The 21,694-nt window shown below is 47.1% G+C and overlaps 1 protein-coding gene and 1 non-coding gene across 3 annotated transcripts in view; both read left to right on the forward strand.

Annotated features, from left to right (window-relative positions):
* Nucleotides 1-9,046: 9,046 nt before the first annotated feature.
* The window catches only part of LOC137640029 (zinc finger protein OZF-like), an 85,572-nt gene continuing 72,924 nt past the window's right edge, over nucleotides 9,047-21,694 (forward strand). Inside the window, exon 1 of one of the 2 annotated variants that reach the window (XM_068372397.1) lies at nucleotides 9,047-9,202. The gene's annotated coding sequence lies outside the window, so the exon portion shown is untranslated. Of the gene's footprint in view, nucleotides 9,203-11,070; nucleotides 11,210-21,694 lie in introns of those variants that run through there. The other variant, XM_068372396.1, reaches the window with a different exon arrangement.
* On the forward strand, nucleotides 16,615-16,733 carry LOC137640364 (5S ribosomal RNA). Its single transcript, XR_011044344.1, has one exon. It is a non-coding gene; the product is annotated as a 5S ribosomal RNA (ribosomal RNA).

The following is a 21,694-nucleotide window of genomic DNA, read 5'->3' on the forward strand; positions in this document are numbered from 1 at the left end:
GGGCTGACTCTATTTATACAGGTCAGGGCTGTTAGTCAATTCAGGCTCTGGTCGCTGATTGGTCCTTGTGAGCGGGGGCGGTACCTAGCCTGGGATGGAACAGCTCTCCTGTTGGCTGAGGCACTCACTGTTACATTCACAGAGTAATACTAGGCTAGGCTCCCAGTGTTGGGCACTGATTGGCCAAGACCCTCACTGCGCAGGGCTCAACACCTAGCAAGCCATTCTACCACTCAGTTCTCGGGCCCAGTGAGTCCCAAGCTCCATCCTGATTGGGTGAGGCACTTGCCAGGAGAGTCTCAGTCGCAGGCAAGCTGGGATTCCATGATGTTAGCGACCATGATCGATGTTGGGGGTCCTGCCGTCCTAGTTTTTTGGAAACTTGCATGGGGGCCTGCATCTCATGGCTTCCTTCCTGAATGTATGGTGACAGTACCACCAGGCTGGGTTAGGTTTCTTCTGTTGTCATGGATACGACTACATAGAGGTCGGTGGACGACAAAGGACTACCTGGGTCGGGGCATCGACATCAGCATGCACAAAGGTCAAGTCTGACCTGCGATCTGTGTTTCTTTCAGATTTACAAAGGTGTTACAAAGTATCTATGATAAGGTATGACATGAAATATATACCAACGGGAATGCCAGGGAATTGTGCATCTAAAGATATATATAAAAATTCCATAGCAAGTACGGGTTAGATATAATATGTACAAAAGATGGATTTGGCTGGGCGAAATCTGAGAAGATGATGTCTTAAGAGTATCATCAAAACAATATTCTCGTACTATGATAAATGTTATATGTTTATGTTGTTCATATTTGTTGCAACTCACAAAAACTTTTAGTTTTAAGTTTTTGAGTAGAGTTGTGATATTAATTAGGGTAAATGTATGATATATAATTTCTAGCCAAATACATGAACCATATATTTTTCTTATTCGTTATCTTGTGTTTTATGCATTTCTAACCATGATTATTGGGGCAAACCACCTGTTTATGAGTTTAGGACCCCCTTATATAAAGACAATTATGGGGGACTCCAGTGGAAAATCGTGTTTCTTGGGGTAGGGAAATGTAAAAAAACAGTGATTCACAACAATAGTAATGGTCAGAAATGCAAATTAAACACAAGATAACCAGCTGGAAAACACATGGTTCATGTAATTGGCTGAAAATTAAAGCATCATAATTATCTATCCTTCACATCATGTCCTTCTAATGGTTTTTGCTATTCCGTGGCTCACTATGCTCACGAAATTAGAATTACATCACTGCTCCTGCGTTCTGGCAAGCGGTACATGTTGAGCTGCGCTCGCAAGCCCCATGTATCGTTTTTTCGGTAAATATATGATACTTAATTTTTAGCCAAATACATGACCCATATATTTTTCTTACTCGTTATCTTGTGTTTTATGCATTTCTAACCATGATTATTGGGACAAACCAGCCGTTTATGATTTTGTGGATCCCCTTATATAAAGACAATTATGGGGGACCCCAGTGGAAAATCTGGTTTCTTGGGGTGGGGAAATGCCAAAAACCAGTGATTTGCACCAATAATAATGGTCAGAAATGCAAAACAAACACAAAATAACCAGCTGGAAAACACATGGTTCGTGCAAGTGGCTGAAAAGTAAAGTATCATAATTATCTATCATTCACATCTTGTCCTTCTAATGGGTTTTTGCTCCTCCATGGTTTTTTATGCTCACAAAATTAGCATTACATCACTGCTCCTGTGTTTTGGCAAGCGGTATATGTTGAGCTGCGCTTGCAAGCCTTATGGATCATTATTTCAGGGTTATTTATTTTACTTTCACATGAGCAACAATAGCTATACACTGAACAGAATGTGTTTTCATTATAATCGATTGCAGAAATAGATGAAATTACACTAAATTTTGAAAAAAATACACTCAATTTCGAAATAGAGTGTACTTCCCTCTTAGAGACGTCTTTATGTGATGATAGTTAAGCTGAAACTGAAAAAGAGGCTGAAAAAAGGGCTGTTGTAGAACAACATCCGCAAACTTGTGCATAAGTAGTGGGAATTTCGTAATTGGTTAAAAGAGCCAGGTAATGATTACGTCGTGCAAAAGACAGTACAGCGGGCAAAAGCAAAGGCAAGCAACACATGCGCAATATTTCACCATCAGACTCCCAAATGTAAACAATAGAGTTAAATAAAGATCAATTAGTTTTCATATTTTAATCTACCGATACGTAAGATATTATGCCCCAGCCCCCATTAAACATTCAGAGAAAAATGCCAAACTAGCTATCACTCGTCCATTTCTTGTAGCGAATTCCAGTTTCGCTAGTAATTAAAGTATCATATAACCATAAATAGTTTAGTTTGTGATTTCTTGTATAATTTTGACTATCAAATAATTCTCAATTGCAATATAAGCAATTGTTTTATAGCATAGAATTTTTGCAAAAATAGATAGGTTAGTTTCAAAATGAAATCTGTGAATGTATGTGATTATATCTGTAGATAGAAGATAGAATAAAGTATAAGTAGAACTGTTTTAGAAGGTGATCTATAGTAACCCCAACAACCATGACATCTGGACTCACCATCAGGTCTGGTGTCTCAAATCCAACAACAAGTTAATGGAAAGGAAGTCACGTAGGCCATATCCCGCCTTCAGTTCATTTTTAGAAAAACAGAATTATAGGAATAGGCAAATAGAGACGAATACATGTAAAATTTGAATTTTACAAAATCTATATATAAAAATCTACGACTACTACAATATTCTCCTGTCATGATTTATTCAGATGATGAACGATTAGTTAAAGAAATAGTGGAAGACCAAATAAGGGTACCATATGGGGTATTATTATTATTATTATTATTATTATTATAACAAGCTAAGCTACAAACCTAGTTGGAAAAGCATGATGCTATAAGACCAAGAGCTCCAACGGGGAAACATTGCCCAGTGGGGAAAGGAAATAAAAAACTTCAAGAGAAGTAATGAACAATTAAAATAAAATGTTTTAAGAACCCAATAACATTAAATTGGATCTTTCATATATGAACTATGAAAATTTAAAAAGAATAGGAAGAGAAACATGATAGAAGAGTATGCCCGAGTGTACCTTCAAGCAAGAAAACTCTAACCTAAGACAGCAGAAGACCATGGTACAGAGGCTATGGTACTACCCAAGACTAGAAAACAATGGTTTGATTTTGGATTGTCCTTCTCCTAGAAGAGCTGCTTACCATACCTCTTCTACCCTTGAACGAAGAAGAATTGTTTGGTAATCTCAGTGTGTTCAGGTGTATGAGAACTGGGGAGAAGTTTAAAGATAGGCCAGACTATTCAATGTATTTGTAGGCAATGAAAAATGAGCCATTACCGGAGAGGGATATCCAATGTAGTACTGTCTGGCCAGTCAAAGGATCCAGTATCTCTCTAGTGGTAGTATCTCAACAGGTGGCTGGTGCCCTGGTCAACCTACTACCTACTGGGGAAATGGGAAGAATTTTCCTCACTTCTTTCCTTTGTATTCTGGTCTCGTTCCGAGTAATACAGTATTTACCCCTGATATTTTTGCTTTCGCACTACTTTTTCTTCTACCAAGGTAACAGCTAAAGTTGTTGACAAATACGACATGTTTTTGTAATGTCACGGCATAGAAGCAGAAGGCAAAGGCAGCAAACTGTGTTACGTTGGTTCTTTCTTTAAACTACATGTTTTGAGATAAATTGTGCACTGGTTTGAATATAATTTTACTATTGCTGACTTATAAGCAGCTTTTATCTCAATACCAATTCAGGTCTGATTAATTTTAGGATGTTTTGTCTATTGCACCAGCTCTGGGCTAATTACACTTTTAAATCATTAATTTTTGTATGCCTGAATATGAATAGGTAGAATTATTATTATGTAGCCTATGTTCCTTAGTGCAAGAGCCCGTGGCTTGCCTATTTTTTCGCAAGATCACTCTAAAACGAATGAACGAACGAACGTTCTATAAGGACAGTGAGACGAGCTATCACCAACAACTGACGGTTTATTCAAACAGCTGCGAGAATATATTACAAGGTGCAGACGGAAATGTAGCATGCACGCTGGCGTCAATCTGGCTAGAACCAACCGCCACAAAAAGTGTGTTTCTTCACACGTATAAATACTCGAAATACAAGTTAATGAAATAATGCAATGTAATGAGAAATACATTAAACTGTAGCTCTGAGGGAGCAGAACAAATATATACAATTAGCCGCAGTGTGGCGAAAGGAGAATTCAAATGAAATGGAGAATTTGATGAGAATGCTGAACGACAGAGGGAGCGATGTCCTTACAAGTACTCCCCCCCCCCCAAGACATCAGGTGGCGTAGAAGGCTGATGAGGCTAGTCTTCGTATCGTTTCGGGCGTCGGAGGGCTCCTCTTGTTTTTGAATGAAGGGGCGCGTCGGCGGTCGGTGTATGGATAGCTACCTCTCGCCGTCGTTTGTTGCTCCTCTTCTCATTGGGCGCCTTGTTTTGAGGTGGCACTCTGGATCTGCCAGGTCCCGCGGAGGCAGTGTCGCTTCCTTAGAGAAACGCCGGTTTCACGCGGTCTATTGAGACCCAGTCCTCTTGGCCATGCATGTCGAGAAGGAAGGCTTTCGTCGTTTTACTGATGACTCGGTAGGGGCCGCGATAGGGTCTGGTCAGCGGCTGTCGATGAGCGTCGACGCGGACGAAAACATATCCGCAGTCGTCCAGGTTCCTCGGCTTGAAATGCTTAGTTCTGTCCTGGTAAGTTTTAAGACATGGCCTAAACTTCCTGGCGATGTCCCTAAGGTGATCCAGCAGCGAGTCGTCGGTTGATGTGGGAAAGAATTCACTGGGAACTGTGAGCGCCTCTCCATAAACTTTTCAGCGGGCGATGGCTCGCCATCTGCGCGAGGGGCGGTGCGAAGGCTGAGAAGTACCCAAGAAAGGCGTGATTTCCAGTCCGTGTCAGTGCAGCTCGCCATCAGGGACGCCTTGAGGGCGCGATGAGTTCGTTCGACCATGCCGTTTGCTGCGGGGTTGTATGCCATGGTGCTGTGGAGTGTCGTTCCCATCAGGTTTGCCAGACCGAGCCATATCTCTGACAGGAAAGTGGGCCTCTGTCCGTCGTAATGTCGTCAGGAACGCCAAATCTGCTCATCCAGCTAGACAAAAGGGCTTCGGCGCATGCTTGGGTCGTAGCTTCGGTCATCGGTGATGCTTCCAACCACCTCGTGGAGCGATCGATGATAGTCAGCAGGTAGCGAGCAGATCCCAAAGGCGGCAAAGGTCCCACGACGTCGATGTGGATGTGACTGAAACGCCTTTTCGGTTGGGGAAAATCACCTATCCCCGATTCGGTGTGACGGCTGATCTTGCTTGTCTGGCAATTGATGCATGTCTTCGCCCATTCCTGGGCGTCCTTTTTGATCCCTGGCCTGATGAACTTCTCAGACAGGAGGCGAGTAGTGGTGCGTCCCGAGGGGTGTGAAAGTCCATGGATGATGTCGAATATCTTCCTTCTGCAGGAAGCGGGAATCCAGGGACGTGAGCGGCCGGTGCTGGTGTCGCAGAGGATAGTTACTCCTGCCGGCCCGAGGGGAATTGCAGTTATCTTGAGCGTAGATGGCCCCGTCAGGTGATCCTGTGCCTCTTGGTCGTTGCGCTGCTTGGATGCGAGGTCAGCGTAGTCAATTCCCAGGTGGATTGCATCGATTTCAATCCTTGAAAGGGCGTCTGCGACTGGGTTTTTCTTTCCAGGAACGTAGCTTATGGTGCACCCGAATTCGGCGATTGCTGCGAGATGACATTGTTGTCGGGAGGACCATGCGTCTGTCGATTTTGTGAAGGCGTGTACGAGGGGTTGATGGTCTGTCACGATGGTGAAGGGTGTGCCCTCCAGGATGTACCTGAAGTGGCGGACGGCGAGGTAGACGGCGAGGAGCTCCCTGTCGAAGGTGCTGTATCTTGTTTTGGCGGGTTTCAGCTTTCTGCTGAAATATGCCAACAGTCGTGGAGAACCATCGACGACCCACAGGTGACATTGCTGGCGTCGGTCATCAGTCGCAGAGGGGCGTTGTCGTCGAAGTAAGCCAGGGTGGTGGCGTTAGCGAGGGCGTCCTTTGTCCTGATGAATGCATGTCGTTGTGGGGAACCCCACTCAAGTTTCTTCGCCTTTCCCTTCAGGACATCGTCGAGGGGGGTCAGGGTCTATGCGATGTTGGGAATGAAGCGCCTGTAGTAATTGACCATCCCTAGGAACTCCTGAAGTTGGCGGGTGGTCGTAGGTGTCGGGAACTTCCTGATGGCGTCCACCTTGGTTGTCATGGGTTTTACCCCACTCGAGGACACGCGATGACCGAGAAAGTCCACTCCTTCAGCGCCAAACGTGCATTTATAGAAACGTACAACCAGGCCATTCTCCTGCAGGCGTTTGAGAACGGCGCGGACGTGCCTCCGGTGTTCCTCCTTGGTCCTTGAGAATATCAGGATGTCGTCGACGTAGCAGACGCAGTATGGTAGGTCGCCCAGGATGCTATCCATTAGGCGGTGGAAGGTGGCCCCCGCATTGCGTAGACCGAAGGTTGAGTATGCGAAGGTGTAGGATCCGAACGGTGTCACAATGGCAGTCTTCGGAATGTCCTCTGGAAATACAGGTACCTGGAAGTAAGACTTGAGAAGGTCCATCTTGGTGAAGTGCTTTGCGCCATGCAACGCATTCGTCAGGTCCTGCATGTTGGGCAGAGGGTAGTGGTCGGGCGTTGTGATGAGGTTGAGGCGCCTATAGTCGCCGCAAAGTCTCCAGGTCCCGTCAGGCTTCTTTACCATGTAGAGGGGAGATGCCCAGGGGATCGATGCTTTCTTACAGATACCCATGTGTTCCATGTCCTCAAAGGCGCGTTTGGCGTCCCTCAGCTTCTGGGGTGGGAGGCGGCAGAATTTGGCGTGTGTAGGAGGTCCCGTCGTCGTGATGTGGTGGTAGATCCCGTGCTTGGAGGGGAATCCCGATGATTGGTGGAGCTCAGGCTTGAAAACGTCGGGAAATTCCTGCAGAAGGTCGGCATAGGGCTGCGTCATTACAGCGGATACGGACATTGTGGCAGGGCCGGCTCTTAGGGCGCGGAACCCTGTTCCTGTGTCGATGAGGCGTTTCCCAGCAACGTCGACGAGTAGTCCGTGGTGAACGAAGAAATCTGCACTGACGTCAGCGATGGCGAAGGGCCAGGAATACGAACGGCCTTTGATAGATATCCTGAGGACCCTAGTCCCATAACATTGTATGGGAGACCCGTTGGCAGCGACGAGCGAGGGGGCGTCTTTGCTGGGACCACGATCTAGGTCGGCTTGTGATGGCGGGAACGTTGACTGCATAGCGCTGGTGTCGACCATAAGTCTACGGTTGGAGACGGTGCCGAGGATATAAAAACCATTCTTGCTTAGGTTTCCTGCAGCTGCGATGGTGATAGGTGGTTTCTTCTGGCGTCATCTTCTAGGGAAATTGCATGGTGCCCTACATTTCTTGGCATCGCTGCCGAACTGCTGATGGTAGAAACACCACGCTGGATTATGCCTAGGGCTCGGACGTTTCGATTGCCGTGATTTCCTCCTTGCCAGAGCGTTGATCTCCTTGTCGTCGTTAGGAGGTGTTGCTGAAGAGTCTATGGAAGAGCAGCTGAAAGAGGAAAACGAAGACGATACTGATGATGATGCTCCGAGGCAGGATGCTTTGGAAGCCTCGTGTAGCTTCTGAGCCTTCGACAGGAGTTCGTTCATTGGAAGCAAGTCGGCGTCCGTCAATTGGGCCCTTACGTCCTGCGGCAGGCATCGAAGGAAAATCTCGCGAGATAGGCTAATCTCGCACCGTCGGCCGTTGCTGTCAGTCTCGGGAAGCATTAGCAGGCCAGTCAACTCATCCCATGCCTCGACAGGAGAGGTGTCACCCATGGGTTTGCCGGCGAGATCCAGGACCTTCTGTGCCCTCGTTGAAACAGAGAGTGAGTAGATACCGATTAGTTTCGTTCTCAGGTCGTCGTAGGAAACTTGGCCAGCCTGGACGTCGAGCCATGGGGTAATCTTGTCGAATACCTCCTCTGGGATGGAGGTGAGAACGATGTAGGCCTTGGCGCAGGAGTCGCTGAGCCTAGCAACTCGGAAGAGTACGTCTGCTCTCAGGAACCAGGAAGCGGTGTTGAGTTGAGAAAACGGCGGCAGTTTGACTTTGGGCGTGGAGGCGAGGCCATTGGGCGAGATAGGCGGGTTGAATCCGCCATTGTGGTCAGTCGACGAGTCGGCGAAGAGGTGAGAAGTTGAAATGTCGGATAAGCTCATCCTACTGCCTTACAAACGCACCAAGGTGTGGGATAACCAAAGGCCGAAGCTCACGCCTAAGGTAACGGAGTAAAAGAAGGTAGCACGGCCGTAGTGAGTCCGTTAATGGCAAAGCCAAAACCGCTGATGCTACTTCAACTCCAGGGTCACCAGTTATAAGGACAGTGAGACGAGCTATCACCAACAACTGACGGTTTATTCAAACCGGTGCGAGAATATATTACAAGGGGTGGACGGAAATGTAGCATGCGCGCTGGCGCCAATCTGGCTAGAACCAACTGCCACAAAAATTGTTTCTTCACACATATAAATACTTGAAATACAAGTTAATGAAATAATGCAATGTAATGAGAAATACATGAAATTGTAGCTCTGAGGGAGCGGAACAAATATATACAATTAGCGACAGAGGGAGCGATGTCCTTAAAGTTCCCTTAGAGTTACAAGATTGCTATCTGTAGGCTATTTTGAACAAAATACTTCCTCTAAAAAAAAATATAATGCCCTGACCAAAACTCATGATTTGGCACCTCACCTCAATAAGACTCGCCTGTTGGAAGCTGACCCCAGGTGAACGAATTTGAACTGAGAATCGGCTCATTCGCCAGTGAGATAGCGCCTTAACAAGACAGGCCAGTATTCACCAATGTGGCTTGCCCAAAAACAAAGGTATTCCTTCCACACCAACCAGAGGAGAATGGGCGAGTCCCGGTTTCGTGACGGTGAGAGATTTGACAGACGAGCCTGCAGCCTGCGCCAGTGATCCTGATCGGCCAAGTGAAGAGCACAGAGGGGTGAGCAGGTCAGCTAAAGGTGCAACTGTTTGGTGGTCATTTTCGGGACAAGGGCTACTCCATCAAGTTCTGAAGAGAGTGTAGGTAACGTGGGCCCACAGTAAAATTCTCCATTCTTAGAATAAATTTTCATTTTCGTTATTTAGGTATTGCTGGCTTTCTGCACAATTCGGGCTGAGTGTGTGAGATTTTTTATAAACTTTTGTGTAAAGTTTTTTCTTTAGAGATTAATAAAGTTTCGGGTCACAGGACCACGTGTTCGACCTTCTTTTAATAATTTGATATTGCAAAAGACCCCGAGTCAAGAATAGTTTTGATTACCCTTTTAATTTTGCTGATCATTCTGCATTTCTTTGGTTGTTTTTAATTATTTCCTTTCATTTTCTGCTTATGTTGAGATGTCCTGTTTAGTGCTGTACATTTATGCAATGAAGTAATTAGATTAGGTTATACATGCTCGTATTATTGATCCCCTTGTTTGATTGATTATGTTTGTAATATAATTTAGTTCAGGATAGTTATACTTGAGATATTGAAAAGAGTAAGTTGATCTAAATAACCTAGGTAAGTGATAATAGTGACTGTACGCTTTATTCATTCTCAGTGCTTAAAAAGTATAGATACTTATCTTAACTTAATACATCCTTTCTCCCATCCATTGCCATTGTCAACATTAACGTAAATTCCCGTCCACTACCTCACTGGGGTCGCTGGGACCGAACTGTAATAGAGCCTAAGAGGGCGATGGCTTTAGTAATGACAAAGTTAAAGCAGATCATCAAAATAGGCACATGTTGAATTTTTAGGTCTCTGGACAGATGAAGCTTTTCTAATAGAGTGAAGGCTGTGAACTGCATCACCAAAGTTATTGCTAGGGCTTTGTGCCCTTGAATATTAGTGATCCTATCCTCTCCTGATAATACTTTGTTGCACGTTGTAAGGAGACATTCCCGGAACAACAAGTTCCCACTCAAAATATCAAAATATTATTCACAGGAAAAAGTATTACAATAATATGCAAAAATTTGATATTGAAATTTAAGAAGTAGGAAAATACAGAAAGCAAGAGCTCATGAAAGAAGCGAAAAAGTAAAGTGACAAACGAAATTAAAGAAAAATAGAAGAAAATAAAGCAAAAATGAACAAGCAGAAGTTTGTAAATGGTAATTGCAGAAGATATTACGTAAGTGAACTTAACCCTAAGAAAAATGAAGATCCAGTATTAATTAAGACTAGGTTGAATATGATAGACTAAAGAAAATTACAGACACACGAATGGAAATTATAGGATTTAAGTTATGCAAAGATGCAGAAGATACAACAGCATATGTTTAGCTGTAAAGAATTAGGAAAATTTAGGAGGGGCATAGAATTAAGGAAATTGGAATATCCAGCCAATTAAGTTGCCTGATATATAGGATAAGCTCTAAAAGTTAGAAATAGAATAATGCTAGCTATGCCCTCAGTGTAAGACGTAACTAAGGACAATGAACTTTCTGCAAATTACATCTCTTTGCACCTACGTACCTAGTAGTGTGCCCATAATCATAGTTTTGTAGCATGGGCAACAAAGAACTTAGTCTCGTAGTTGAAATTCTATTACTGATGTTGTGACTATCATCTCTATATGTTTCTCCTATCTTTATGGCTGTGAACATGTAAGTTAGTGATATTTTCTTAATATTTATCAAGATTAAGATTTAAGTGTTTTTATTATTGATTACGAGCTCGTTTGAACACAAAGAGAGGCGTTTCTTATAGTACTTTTGATTTAATTGGTCGGATTTATTCATTATGAAAATAGATTGATGAAATTAGTCATTAAATTATTAAAGAAAAGCATACAATATATCTGTAATTTCATCTATTAATGGATAAATAATTTATAAAGAGATAAAGGAAATAAATATGTGTACAACCAAATGCCTCCAAATGTTTGTTGTTGTTGTTATCCCTTTGCAAGTTGACATGGTATAGTTTGTTGAATTTGTTGTAGTTAAACTTGAGCCGATCTAGGATAAGTTGGTAAAGCCTCAACACAAAGTTGTCGTTGTCCTCGATGTTGAAATGTTCACGAAGCTCATAATTTTTGTAAGTATACATTCGGTGTTTTATCTGTTACAATAAAAATAGCGGGTTTTGACGGGAAGTTTGTAGAGGTGATGAATTCGAGCAAATTCTGCCTGTGGCTTTCACCCTGCAACGCTTCAACATCGGTACTTTTCATCTCTCTCCCACCAACGAACACTTTTATTGCTTGAAATTATAATTACGCTCATCTTCTGTAAATCTAAAATATGTTGTTGCGCTGTGGTCTATGCTCAACCTATACCTGAATATATGCAGAACCCTATATCCTAAATTACTGTGTGCTCACTTACTTAGGCCTGCAACAACCCCATTAACTATGCAGGCTGATGTTAGATTCCATTGTTTAAGGAATAATAAGTAAAGGTTTTTTTTTATAGAACAACAAAGCATTTCTGGAAAAAGTTACATTGATAAAAGTTGATTGGTGAGTACAAAATGCCTAAACACTTATATCAACATTGGTTGAAACAATATATATATATATATATATATATATATATATATATATATATATATATATATATATATGTATATATATATATATATATATATATATATATATATGGAAGGAGCCTTTGTAGTTGGTTGGGATGGACTGGGTCAGTAACTAAAGTGACGGTAAATATTTTCTATAGTAAAATATTTTGAATAGAGAAAATAAGTAGTTTTCCTGGTACTTTGAACTGTTTTTCAAATTTTTGAAGTTTTGAAATTCCAAAACTTATGGCAGAAAACCCAGATTTTAAAAGGGAAACAAACACAAAAATAACACCTAGCCTAAGGTTCCACACCTAACCTAACCTAGGAGCTGTATTCTCACCTACTTACATATAGGTAGAGCTACGATCCTCCCTTAGACCTACGTATTTGTGGCTTACCCAAAGACTTAAGTCTCAACCCCGGTTTTGCTTCTCAACTGGCTTCCCTCCTGACAAAGTAACACTAAACCACAATTTGTTCCGTAACCGAAATACAAACCACGCTATTTACATTGGGTTTACCTTTTGGCTTAGCTGAAATGGCGAGCCATTAGAATTTAACGAGGGTGTATTACCCCCGCGCTAGTTAGCAGGGGGGTAGGGGAGTGGTAGCTAGCTACCCCTCCCCCCCTCACACACCGGTGAACTGCTTCACTTCACTTTTGGCTCGGACAATGGACAGACGTCTCTGTCTTTGTCCTCGCTTGGCAGCCATTGTTTGTTTTGTCTTTACTTAATCACTTACTTTTCTTTTACTCAATATATGTGTAAACATTTTTCGTGTTTATGTATATATTTGAGTATAGAAATCAGTAAGTTTCCTTTTCAGCTTGTGTGTGTAGTGTACGATATCTCCGTGGAGCCCACGGCAGTTAGGCCACCATGGTGTAATTTCATGGGTCGCGATCGAGTTTGACTACGGTCTTTCTCTCTCTCTCTCTTTGAGGTCGTTCCCCCTTTTACTACGTTACTTTTACTACGTCTGAGTAGCTTCCTTCCCGTGTGGGTGGGGTTGCTACGCCGTACGTTTTGTCTCAATTAGTTTATGAATCTAATTGTATTTGTTGATTTTTCAGCTTTGTAGAACGATTCCTTTCAGGGTTTTCGTTCTTTCTTTAGTGTTCATTCATTTTTAAATTACATAATTACATAGTTACATTATTATAATTGTTATAATTCTGTGTTGGTTACAGCTCTCCTTCCGTGAGTGTAAGTGGTTGTGAGGGCACGTGCCTGTTGTGTAATTCTTGTGTTCCTTTCCCTCGGGATTCCTCTTCGGAGCCTCCCCGGGGGAATGAATGTTAACTAATTATTTTTGTTTTTATTTTTCACAGTTACCGATCTAGTTCGTTTCTGTAATGTGACAACGGAGTGAGCTGTCTTGTTGAGGCCTGGGGATTCGGCTGTTGCTGCCTCCCCTTTAGATCTTCGTCAGGGGCGTGTCTCCTTCTCCTGGAAGTACTCCCGTGACGATTGACAGCTCTCCAGTTCATTTTAGAACACTCAGGAGGCTCGCCTCCTTTGGGTGGGTAACTTTCCTTCCGAGGGAAGTTTTCCTGTCCGGGCTTGAGTTTTTACCCTTTGGGGGGTTCTTCTCTTGCCTTTTTTTTGTGCGACTATGCTCTTGGTGCTAAGCGGTCGCACCTGCATTTACGCTCAAGGGGCTGGGCAACTGCAGGCGCCCCTCTTCGGAGGATTGCTCTTTTTAGGTCACTGGCTGACCCGTCTCTTCTACGAAGTGTTTCTCTTTCGTTCGCGAGAGAGTACACTCATAGAGACTCCTCTTCGGAGGACTCTTCTGCTGTTGTTGCTGTTGGCCGCCTTCGCCATAAGGCTCACCGTCCGCTACGTCGTAAGGGCCTCCCATCTCCCTATAAGGGTGCTAAGAGGCGCCTTTTTGAATCTCCGTATGCATCCTGCAGCTCCTTCCTCTTTAGATCTCTCCGGGGATCGATCTCCAACGCCTTCTTGACCTTCCGCCCCTGGTGCAAATGGACAACAGTCTGACCTCGTCTTCCGACGGACAACGGTCCCTTCGGGGCAAAGGGTTGCCTCCCACGGGGGTGCTTCCCTTGCGTGTCAGGGTTCCCCTGCGCGCCCTTCTGTAGTGTTCTCTCCTGCTCAGTGTTAGCGCACAGGCGCTCTCCTGCTCAGTGTTAGCGCACAGGCGCTCTCCTGCTCATCAGCGTTTTCCTGATCGCTAGCGCTCTCCTGTTCGCCAGCGCTCTCCTGTTCGTCAGCGCTCTCCTGATGATCGTCGCTGCTGTTCCTGTTGGTTCCTGATACGCGCCCTGTGCGCCCATGTTCACCCGCGCAATCTAGAACTTCGGTTCAGGTCTTGGACAAGGACTCTTCTTCTACGCCCAGGATTCCACGCGTTGCCTTCTGCTCACCAGCGACTACAGACGCGTCAACGTTCGCCTGCTCGTCAGCGATCTCCTGCGCGTCAACGATCGCCATCGATCTGCCACACGTGACAGGTCCCCTGGACACCATCTGTAGCGATCTAGCGCTCCCCTGCTGTGGACGATCTCCGGTAGCTGAGTCTTGCCGTAGATCTTCCTCGTGCTCACCAGCGCTCACCTTTACTTCTGTCCTTCTGTGCGCCAGCTTTCTTCAATCGCCAGCGCACATCTGCGCGCCCTTTCCTGCCACGTACCAATGGGCGCCAACGTTTTTTCCTGACCGTCCAGGATCGCCTGATTGACAGCTCGCGTCAGCGCTCACCTTCCTAATGCACCTGCGCGCCTTCTGTTTAGTGCGATGCGCGCTAACCATCCCTAGTGTCTTACACGTTAGCGATCGCCTACGCGCCCGCGCGATTCTTCGCCTGCGCGCTAGCGTTTTGTTAACGCACCACCTCTTGCCAACGCTCCATCGCTTACCGACGCGCCATCGCTTGCCAACGCGCCTTCACTTGCCTACGGGCCATCGCTCGTCAACGCGCCATCGCCCGCCTACGAGCCATCGGTCTCCCGACCGCCTGCGCTCACCCGCATGCCCACGTGCCTGCGCGACCACACGCCCACGTGCATGCGCGACCGCACGTCCACGTGCCCGCGCACATGCGCTCCAATGTTCGCCCGCGCGTGAACCGACGGTGTTCCGTCGCGCGAACCGACGGTGTTCCGTCGCGCGAACGCCGGCTCGATTCCTGCAGTATCCATTGCTCGCCTAAGGGTCATCGCTCGCCTGTGAACTTTCGGATTCCGACCACCAGCTCTCGCCCTTCCTACCACGCTCGCCCTCCTTCTGCGCTCCCTCGCGCACTTTCGTCTGCGCTCCTGCGGGCCCGCGCATGGGCGCTTCCACGTTCGGCCACGCGCAAACCATTGATTTACAATCGCGCGAGCGCCAGGGCGATTGCGACCGCGATTCCCGTCGGGGTTTCGCAACATGGCCAGCCTGGCGAGTCTTCTGGAGCGTATTTCCAGAACACGGTCTTCACCCCGTAAACGCAGAGCATGGCACATGCAAGAGCAGGAAGAATTTTCAGGGAGGTCTGAGTAACATTCTTCTTTCCAGAACCTGGGTTAGCCCTTCCTCGTCATTCCCTGGAAGGGTCTAGCCAGGGAGCTTTCCGTTCGAGATTTCTCCGTCGGGCAAGGGGTGACTGGTTTAGCCCTTCCTCTTCTCCATCTCGTGGAAGGGGCTTACCAGGTCCTTTCCCTCCTCGGTTGCGACCCGAGGTTTTGTACAAGGAAGCTCCAGGAAGATCATGGGTACTTTCCTCCTCTCGGGCTCAAGCACCTTGGCGTTTCGTCGCCAAGTTTCGAAATTGCGGGCAAGCTCGATGTTGGACCATCTAGACGCAGTGACCGAGGGCTTCCTCTCGGGTGTCTCATCCGTGGATGTCGACAAGCTCAGACACTCTTCCATCCTTGGGAAGAGCTTGTTTGTGCCCAAGGACAGAGACATGGACAGCGGTTGTGCGGAGGAAGTCGACTTCCGTTTTCACTCCTCCAAGGCGCTTTCTTCCAGACCCTGCAGGCCTCCAGCGCCTCTTCTTTCAGCTTCGTCGGCCTAAGTTATCAGACCGGCTACGGCAGCTAAGACAAGGTGTCCAATAGCAGTCCCCTCCTGTCTGGGACAGGTAGCACGGGAGGCTCTCCCGGGGCGGCATAATCCTAGAGGGAGCGGCAGAGTTCACAAACTCTAGGATTGACAACCCCCCCTTGCAGGTCTCACGCTGGGAGGATGCCTTGGTTACTCATCCGGATAACAGCTTCCCGATGCCGATTCCTGCACGATCTCCGTGATCAGCCAAGGATATCTCGCCTCGCTCTTACCATCGCTTCGTCTCTGTCAGCGAATTCAGTGTCACTGAACCTCTATGCCATGGGGTCGGCAAGAGTTTTGCCCGTTTGGGCAGAATGATCCATGCCTTAGGAGAATGTCCTCCGTAGGGTTGTCGACGGCTTCTCCCCCCGGCTTCTTCAGTCGATCCTTTCTTCTGGGAAAGCATCTGAGACGGGAATTCCGTCGTCGACCTCTCAGCTCTGATCAAGTTTGTCGAACAAACTTCGTCCAGCGTGGAACAGCAGAATCGATCAGACTGGTAACGAGGCGGCAGGACTCCTTAGGCCCTGGATCGGAAGGATGGGTACTTCCAGTTTCCATTCCATCCATCTTCCAGGAAGCTCTTGGAATTCAGGCTTGACTTAAGATGCGGTGTGGCGATCCCGCCGCGGCATCGCAGGTTTTTCCCCAGAGAACTCTCCCTGCTTTCCTCATGGCCGCTCAGGAGCAGGCTTCCGCCTCCTTCGCCTTTTGGAGGTCTGGTCAACTCCGGTAGGCTCGGGTTCGACCTTCTTCAACGCCGGGACAAGCTTCCGGGTCCTTACCATGAGTGAGAGATCATGGTAATTTGCTAGGAGCCTTCTCTACATCTGCCTCAACATCTGGAGTATCTAGCCATGATATTGAGTCAACGGCCGTACCACGTTGGAAACACCGCTTCTCGTCCGATCAGCGAAGTTAAGTAACGTTGGGTCTGGTCAGTACTTGGATGGGTGACCGCCTGGGGACGCCAGATGCTGTTGCCTCCTTCTCCAAGCCTTCCCTTCAGTTGACTGTGGCAAGGCTGAGGAGAGCCGCAGTACGTACCTGTTCTCAGTCAAGCAGAGCTTTCAGCCCTACCTTGGAACGTTTCCTGGGTCTCTTTTCCTCATTGACCCGTCTAAAGTCCCGAACGGTCGCCTCAGGATAAGCTCCCTGTGGGGCGGCCCAAGTTCCGGTGGTATCAAAGCAATGATTAACCGGACTTTCTGGCCCCTATGGGACCAGCGGAACATTTAGACCTGCAATGGGTGTTGACCTATGGAACCTCTTGATGGGAGTGGATATTCTCGTCCTTTCCCCACATTTTGATGCTGTTCTCGGACTCGTCAAAGAAAAGGGGGGGGGGGGCATGTTCCGGTTCAGGCCTATGGTCAGGACCTGAAGGATACCTATCCATCATTCAGGCAGGCTTAGGGGCCGTAGTCTGGCCCCTCTACAGATCCTACAGTTCCTGCCTAGTCGCTCCGTGCCCAACGACTTCATGGTACTGGTGTACTGTATTCCAACCAGCAAGGGACGCATTTTCATACCTTCGCATCTTGCAGTAGAGATACTGAGATGATCCGAGGTCCTCTCAATACCACTATCGGCTCGCTCATTCCGGGCAGAGGAATGTTCTCTCCGACCAGCAAGTCCTGGCCTGGGGGACCTGATCGCGACAGCCTGGAACTTCAAGCTTCCGCTGTTCTTCCCCCCAGTCTCAGACCCCAAGACTCTTTGGCAAGATGCTTTCCGGTGATGGTGGGACAACATCGACGCCTGCGTCTTCCCACCATTGTTGTCTGTTGAGAATGGGTCTCAACAAGACCAGGTTGTCTGTCAACCTTTCGATGGCCCGGAGAGCTCCACTGTGACTACTGTATACGCGGAACGGTTTCCGGACCCTCTGCTTCCCCTGACGGAACTCCCGGGAGAGCTTCTCCCACGGCACAGGCTACTCAAACAACCACACTACAACATCTTTCACGAGTCGTGACATCGCTTCGGCTTCACGCCTGGAGACACTACGCCGCCTCCTCAAGGAGAATCAACCCGCTACAGTCGCGGAGCGGAGGTCGCGTCACCTGCGATAGTCATCCGCAGGGGTCTACCAGGCAAAGTGGAGAGTCTTCTGTGGTTGGTGTCGTGGGAGAGATACCTCTTCCCTTGAGGCCTCTTCTCCAGCAATAACGGACTTATTGCTTTTCGGTGGGAGGAAACTCCTTTCCGCTCTCGGCAGTGAAGCCTGTCGCTCAGCCTTTCCCTGGCCTTCAGGCTGAAAGGAATAGACTTTTTCCTTCCCACTGGACCTTTCTTGGCTCATGCGAAGCTGCGAACGTCCCTGCCCCCAGTCGGAGTGAGACCTCCTCCATGGAGCATGGTTCGGGCTTTTTAGTCCCTTAAGAGATCTTCTCAAGAACCATTACGTCAGGCCTCTGATCGTATTCCGTCTTGGGGGACGGTGCTCCTGCTCACTCTGGCCTCGGCCAGTGTGTAAGCAATCTTCTTGGTCTCGTACGACTCCACCCTTTCTAAGGAATAGGGGAGGGCAACATTCAGGTTCGCTCCTGAGTTGTTTGCTAGACTCAGAATCTTGGGGTCCCGGCCCTTCGGTCCAACTCCTTCAAGATTTCGAGTCACCATTTTGTATCAGATGACCCAACCTTCTCCTTCTTGCCAGTAAAGGAATCGAGGGGTTATCTTTGGGAACAGCTGCAGTTTGTCCTCACGTGCAGCCGGGTTGGGAGCACAGGAAGGACACAGGGGAGAGTCACCAGTATACCTCTTCAGCTCAGACTCAAGGACATTCATCTCGACCTGAATCCAGACCCTCCCCCGTCACGTCGCCCTACAGCACGATGTCGGATACATCGCAACGTCCCTCGCCTTCGAGTAGTACTACTCTGTGACGCAGGCGCTACAAGCTGGAGTCTGGAAGCGTCTAATGACCTTCGCAGGATGTGACCCACAGGAGTATCGATACGTTTCTATCGCTCTGTGGTGGCTACACAACAGCTGGTCTAACCTCAGGCTCCTTTTTGGACAGGTAGCAGAAGGTTGAGGGCATTGTTATCAGGTTTTAGTCTGCACGAACGAGAGAAGTATGTCTGGCCCTTACTTCTTTCTTCATCGTCCCCTCTACTGGGGAAGCAGCATCCTGGTCTCTGCATAGCTGACCTCAAACCTCTGCAGGTAAACCATGCTACCTTGTGTTCCGAGTATTGAGTCAATACTGTCGCGTCCCCCATACCCTGACGAGGTGGTATTGGGAATGTCCTAACCCAGAGTTCCTTCTGGAACTCCAGGTCAACTTCCTAGGACGGGTCACACTTCTTCCTTCACACACAAGCTTATGTAGGCCACACGTTTCCTGGCGGAGCAAGGAACTTGTGAGGTGCAGGGACTCCTTTTCTCGAGTGCGACTCACTCGGACTCTGAGTCTACGGGTAAAGCCAAAGCCAGTATGGCTGGGGACTTTCCACCCTTCCTAAGGGGTAAGTCACCCAATGTAAATAGCGTGGTTTGTATTTCGGTTACGGAACAAATGACAAATTCGTAGATAATTTGTATTTTTCTTAACCATACAAACCTTAGCTATTTACACATATTTGCCCGCCAGCCCTGTTCCCCCAAGACAAGTCCTACCTCTAAGTGAAGTGAAGCAGTTCACCGGTGTGTGAAGGGGGGAGGGGTAGCTAGCTACCACTCCCCTACCCCCCTGCTAACTAGCCCGGGGGTAATACACCTTCGTTAAATTCTAATGGCTCGCCATTTCAGCTACACCGAAAGGTAAACTCAATGTAAATAGCTAAGGTTTGTATGGTTAGGAAAAATACAAATTATCTCCGAATTTGTCATATTTCATTAATAAAAGATAAATAAAATTTGCACCTGCATTAATGAACTACATACACCCATTGGCAGGCAACCTCTGATGACATTATCAAATGTCACACTGAGGTAAGAGTATGTTTTGGAGGCACCTTAGGGTAGCAGATGTCTTTTTAATATAATGAAAAGATGTGAGTGAGCTTGTGTCCGCCAATCTACAAACCATCCAGATTCTCTTAAAATAGTATCTATCAAAATATTGAGATGCTTCAATGAGAAATGGGATTTTGGTGCCTTTTTTTTAATCTGGTGAATAACATAATTAATTTGAATGGCGACTCATGATGTCAGTGTTAAATTTTGATGATGAAACATCGACGAGTAAACAATTCTGTAGGCAGAATGAGTTTAACTTCTTACCTATGTAAAAAATGTTGTGGGGCAAATGTTGTTTATCTCAAAAAGAAATCCAGTCTTAGATAGTTTAGTGTGTATATACCCATGCACAATCAAAGATACGCTGATGTTTGCTAAGTAAGAAGAGAGTGTCCTTAGTCAGTTTAAGTAGGGTTAGAGCTTCAGTCCCCTTTAAATAAGGACTGTTTGTTCCTACGTGATATACAAACTTCGTCTTTTAATCAGAAAAATTACTTCTGAGTGAGCTGGAATCAGTCATTAGGGTGTACACTAGGACATGCTGTTCTATCTTATTTCTCTTCCTTTGTTTTTTTTGGGGAAGTTTTTATAGTTTAAATGTGAAGGATCTAATTGTTCTCATACCAACAAACCTTCCGTTATTTATGTGGATTATCTTTCAGCGTAGCTGGAAAGTGCGAGGTGACAACCCTGCCTAACCGCTTGAGTGGGTAGGCTGGGGTTGGTGTGCCTCCCAATGGGAGAAGTTTAGGCAGTGTAGGAAGAAGACGAAGTGCAACTGTTCTCCCTCGCACCGCCAAATCTCTCTGAAAAGGTCCTTCTTGCTTGCGCTCTTCCGAGGGACGATTGAGTAGGAGCGCATATTGACTAACTCCTTGGCAACCCTGGGGTACTGGGGGGCCGTTGTTGCTTCCCCTAGAGTAGCAACTTCTCCTCCAGCCGCTGGCGAGCCATTCTCCCTTTCAGATTTGCTGTATGTGTGGTAGTCCTTAGGGATTTCTGGACCCCTTTCGAAGGAAGAGGTGCTGCGCCTTCTTCAGCGTAGTGCCAGGAAGGACCCTTCTCTGGAGGCGTCGACCGCTCACGCTCTGGAACTGTGCGGGGTCCATCTTTCACCTTTTCCTCGCCCTTCCGCTCGTGGACGAGGTGATCGCTCGCGTTGACCTCTCCAACAGCCCCCTGCTGACAATGAACCCTCTCCCCATCCTGGAACCTCGTTGTCCCATAACCATCAACCCTTTGTTTCTCCCCACAGGAACCCGCAGGTTGCAGGTGTAGATCTTCCGAGGACCAGAGCTCCTAGCCTACCATCAGCAGCGCGAAAGGACGAGTATCACCTTCTGAACTCTCTTCCCCTGATCGGCGTTCGCAAAGATCAGATCTTACGGATCGTAGGTCATCACGATCTGAGCGCTCTTCTTCTAGATGGCGCTGACGCTCTAGAGCCTCGCGCTCACACGACCGCAGGTCTCAACTCTCTCCTTGGAGGCGTTCCTTTTGTCAAGCACGAGTCTCACGATCGCGTTCTACACGATCGCTAGCAAAGTCTAGACCTAGGTCCAGACGCCTGCGTTCTAGATCTCTGCGATCTAGATCATGAGAATGGCGCTCGCGAGGATGACGCTACGGTTCTCAAGGGCAGCGATCACGCTCGCGAGGGTTCCGTTCACGAGAATGACGTTCACGTTCGCGAGATAGGCATTCACGACGTTCACGCCACTCTCGAACAAAAGCTAGACGCTCCTGTTCATGAACATCTCATTCACAATCACGAACGGCGCGTTCGCGATCAAGGTCTGGAAGTTCCCAGTCTAGAGGTAGAGGTAGGCGTAAGTGCAGTCCATAGCCCCTCAACCTAGCATTCTAAACGACCTCGGACCGGACCTGATAATGAGAGTGACCATTCCTCAAACAGACGTCCAGCTAAACCTGCAATGCCTTGCACCACCTGGGGAGTTTTAGCAAAGCGTTCACTTAC

This window comes from Palaemon carinicauda, chromosome 4, assembly GCF_036898095.1.
Source record: "Palaemon carinicauda isolate YSFRI2023 chromosome 4, ASM3689809v2, whole genome shotgun sequence".
Taxonomy (NCBI): domain Eukaryota; kingdom Metazoa; phylum Arthropoda; class Malacostraca; order Decapoda; family Palaemonidae; genus Palaemon; species Palaemon carinicauda.